The following is a 4,795-nucleotide window of genomic DNA, read 5'->3' as shown; positions in this document are numbered from 1 at the left end:
TTGGCATCGAAATCTCCATTTATTAGGGATATCGCAAGATTCGAATCCCCGCGCACCTCTAGGCGTTGAATGCCCATGGATACTGCCATCCGAAGACCATGTAAAAGGGCCTCGTATTCGGCTGCATTGTTGGAGTCTGTGTCTCCTGTGGGGGACGTCAAGACGACGCCAGCCCCTAGTCCGGCCAACATTTTGGAGCCGTCGAAATGCATGATCCAGTTTGAATATGTGCTGTACTCTTTAGGGAGATCGGCCCCCATCCATTCTGCGACGAAGTCAGCCAAAACTTGTGACTTAATAGCTTGCCGTGGCTTATAAGTTATGTCGAACTGGAGGAGCTCGATGGCCCATTTTGCAATCCGGCCCGTTGCGTCGCGGTTGTTTATAATAACGTTGAGTGGTACTTCCGAGGCTACTGTTATCGAACACTCTTGAAAGTAGTGTCGTAGCTTCCGGGATGCCATGAATACCGTGTATGCAATCTTTTGATAATGCGGGTACCGTTATTTGCATGGAGTGAGGACAGTGGACACATAGTAGACCGGCTTTTGAAGGGGGAATTTGTGTCCGTCCGTTTCCCGCTCGACGACGAGCACTGCGGTTACAACCTGATGGGTTGGTGCAATGTACAATAATATTGGTTCGCCGATGTTTGGCGCGGCCAGGACTGGGTTTGTTGCCAATATGGATTTTATTTCGTCTAGTCCGGCCGTGGCGGCATCCGTCCACTCGAAGTGTTCGGTGCGCCGAAGGAGGCGATAGAGGGGTAGTGCCTTTTCTCCCAAGTGGGAGATGAAGCGGCTTAGAGCCGCCACGCATCCTGTTAATTTTTGTATTTGTTTGAGGTCCTTTGGGATATCCAATTGTGACAAAGCTCGGATCTTGGCTGGATTTGCTTCGATTCCTCTACCGGATACAATGAAGCCCAAGAGCTTTCCGGCTGGAACGCCGAAAACGCATTTTTCCGGGTTGAGCTTGATGTCATATGTTCGGAGGCTATCAAATACCCTGTAGAGGGTTTTGGTTTTTTTGGTTTTTAACCCGGGTATCTGACGATGATGCACCCTTTTATTTCGGACGGGGTTGCTATTCAGGGCCGGATTGTCCCAAAATTTTATTTCGGTTTTCCAGGCGCTTTCCATCGCACAGTACTTTTGTACTATGGACGCCAAGTCAGCGAAGCGTGTAATATCACGACGACTTATGGCGTTGAGGATTCCCTTGTCCGTGCAATTTTTGCAGAAGATTGAGATTGCGTCTTCCTCGCGGCAGTCCTTTATCCTGTTCATAATCAGGAGGAATCTGGCCCAGGAATGATGTACTGTTTCTTCAGGCTTTTGCCTGATTTGGGATAGATCGCTTATGTTCGGGTGGGTGGGTGGAATTAGATCCGAAACCTCACCCAATCTGAGACTCAGAGGCCAAGGAGTTTCCGAACTCTGAAGTTTGGATTCTTGGATGTTGTCCGATGAATCTAGCCTGTTGTCTGATTCTGAGTTCAGATCTTGAGTTATATCCTCCCCTCCGCGGGTATCCGGCTTGGAAGGATCGGGAATCCGAACGTAGCTAGTCCTTAAGATAGATGAAGGGTCGCCGCACTGCGCCTCTACCACGGCGACATGATGGGTGACTTGGGGAGAGTTGATCTCTCTTAGATCGGGTTTGGGCCCAACCTGGTCGTAATTCGTAGCGACCCCCAGGGCGGCGATGCGATCCAAGAGCTCGTTTACGGAAGAGAGCTCCATTGGATCTAATTGCTCGGCGAGTTCCGAGCTGACGTGAAGATTGCTTTTGATGACCCGAGAGGTCATTGTCGGCGCAACAGCCGAACAGGCGGTCATAAGAAAACCACCTAGCCGGAGAGTTTGGCCGACAGCCAAAGCTCCCTTAGCAACGGTGCCGTCTTTAAAGACGGGACGAGGCATCCATCCTAATGGCGACGGCACAGAGGAACTCTCAATGAAAGCACCAATGTCGGTGTCAAAACCGGCGGACCTCGGGTAGGGGGTCCCAAACTGTGCGTCTAGGCGGATGGTAACAGGAGACAAGGGACACAATGTTTTACTCAGGTTCGAGCCTCTTGATGGAGGTAAAACCCTACGTCCTGCTTGATTAATATTGATGATATGGGTAGTACAAGAGTAGATCTACCGCGAGATCAAGGAGGCTAAACCCTAGAAGCTAGCCTATGGTAGGATTGTTGTATGTTGTCCTACGGACTAAAACCCTCCGGTTTATATAGACAACGGAGGGGGTTAGGGTTACACAAAGTCGGTTACAATGGTAGGAGATCTAAATATCCGCATCACCAAGCTTGCCTTCCACGTCAAGGAAAGTCCCATCCGGACACGGGACGAAGTCTTCAATCTTGTATCTTCATAGTCCAGGAGTCCGGCTGAAGATATAGTCCGGCCATCCGGACACCCCCTAATCCAGGACTCTCTCAGTGTACATTCAACAATGACAAAATTTCAAGTAAAAATGATGAAAGAAAATTGAGTTCCCGTTCAAACCCGATACTTACCGTTCATAACTAAGATACTTCCTATGAGACACTCCAATCTATAAGAGAAGTAATCACAACTTTCCTATAACTTCTCATTTTTTTTACCACACCCTCTAGGGGTCATAGCATGACACCATGCCAACTTTCATATTTTTAACAATTCATTTACATCATTTTTGAAATCAAAATGCTTTTAGTCTCGTTAAATACCTATAAATCCACTTAACGCCCTAAAAATAGAAAATCAATCCAAAGAAGTGCCAAAGTTTTACATGAAGCTTTTAATTTAGTAAATTTGACCCTACTAAAAAAATGGGACCATAATTCGATCCCTAAAATACAGAACCCAAAGATTGTTCAAAATTGACAAAAACAATAGCAGCGACAGACCTTCAAAATCATCTGCCACTTGTAATGTACTATGTCAAGGCACTCTGCGTTGTTCGCTACCAGCAACTCGTGACCAGTGGTGAGATCTATGGGTTGCCAGACACTAGGACGTCTAGGTGGCATACCCCTTCGCTCTATGGGACTTAGTCAGTTTTGACACTCCATCCCCAAATCCAAATCCCTAGGTAGCCTCTCTCGCATGCGCCCTTTGCTATCGCCGCATTATCCACACGAAAAGTTGTCGCATCATTGAGACGAACCGCTTTTGTTATTGGATCATTTTAATCCTTGGTTGTATGTCGCACATGGATCCTTTAAAACTGAACCATTGTCTCAGGCCCACCCTAAATCTTAGTTAGTTGATTATTCTAAGATTGGGAGTCCTTTCTTTGTATGAGAAGTCCAGCTGCCTCATAAATAGATGACAGGAGGTCCCTCCCGTCCCTCGCGTCGCCCATAGGGCGACTCGGGGGAGTCTATGGTTTTCCCTCACCGCCTCCCCCCACCTCCCCCAACCCCCTCGCCACCACCGGAGACGACCGCCGGGAAATCCCGCGCGGGCGCCGGGGAAGGTGGCGGCGGGGTCTTCGGCACTTCTTCTTCGCGGAGGCCATCGGATCCAGGGCGGCGGCCCCTGCTGGCGTGGCGTGCGGCGTGCCTGAGGGTTCGACCGTGAGGACGGCGAGCCGCAGGCGTGCCAGATCTGGAGGTATTGCCCCTTCCCTTCCATGCATCCCTTCCCAGTCCCCGGTTCGGTTTGGATCTTGCTGGATCCACCTCCGGTGTGTTATGGTGGAGCAGATTGGTGTCCGCGGGAAACCTTGGCCGCCTTGGCTGGCCGGCAGTGGCGGCGCCGCTTTCCTCCTTGGGGGCGCTGCTGAGGGCACCATCTCTCCACTCCGACCCATGTCCGGGTGAAAGCCCAAGATCCGATACGGATCGGGCGTCGGCGGCGCCCCGTGCACAGTAACCTTCCTGGAGGCGACGCCAAGGACATTGGGATCAGATGGAAGGGTCTGCAGGTGAGGGGTGGGGTGTGCTGCCTCCCTTTCGGTGGAGCGGTGTTTCTTTCTACATATTCTTGGCGGCGGCTCTTGGCGGCATGGAGCAGTGGAGGCTTGGCGTCAGATGTGTGGTGACGGACACGCGCAGGAGGTCGACGCTGTCTGGCGTCGTGGTGGCGTCTCCAGGGGCATTTGCGGATCCGCCGCGCAGTATTTCTGACGCTGCGGAATTCTTTCGAGCCGAAGAGGGGAGCTCAACGGAGAAGCTGTTCTGGTCACAATACCTTGCGCCAGATCATCCGGTGACCTTTTGCGATCAGCTAAAACAGCTGGTCGAACTTCATAGGGTGGCCGAACTGGGCATGAAGGACTTGATAGTCCGGCTGTGGCCCGCCGAAGCCATACCCAGCAGCTACTTCGGGCTCGTGAAGCGGCTTGTCAATGCCTGCCCCCGGCTGGATGCCATCAAGCGGTCGGTCTGCATCGAAGGTTTGCGGATGGCCTTCGCCTGTGTCAAGGTGCAGTGGGCGAAGATGGATGCCGTCAAGCTCGCGACCGAGGGACCGCCCGCTGGCAAGGAGCACCGTACGCCCGAGCTATATTTTGACAATGTCCTGGAGGGATCCCACATTGTTGCGGAGCAGTGTGCGAAAGACGTGATCTTTGAATGAATACATTCATATTATCTCGCCCTGTATTATGAAACAAAGACGATTTTATGTAATATAATGCTTTGTGTGAAAATTTACCTCCTGTGCGGCCGTTTTTATTAAATCTGAGAGTTGGTCAGTCGTCGGCTTCAGCCCCCACGTAAGTAGTATGGGGGTGTTTGGGATGGAATCTAAACACTCTTGATCCAAAGGTTTGGTCCTTGAAGAATGTGTTTAGCGCAATG

Source organism: Triticum urartu, chromosome 2A (genome assembly GCF_056163025.1).
Source record: "Triticum urartu cultivar PI428250 chromosome 2A, HENAU_Tu73, whole genome shotgun sequence".
In the NCBI taxonomy this organism is placed as follows: Eukaryota; Viridiplantae; Streptophyta; class Magnoliopsida; order Poales; family Poaceae; genus Triticum; species Triticum urartu.
Note: the sequence above shows the minus strand (reverse complement) of the source record.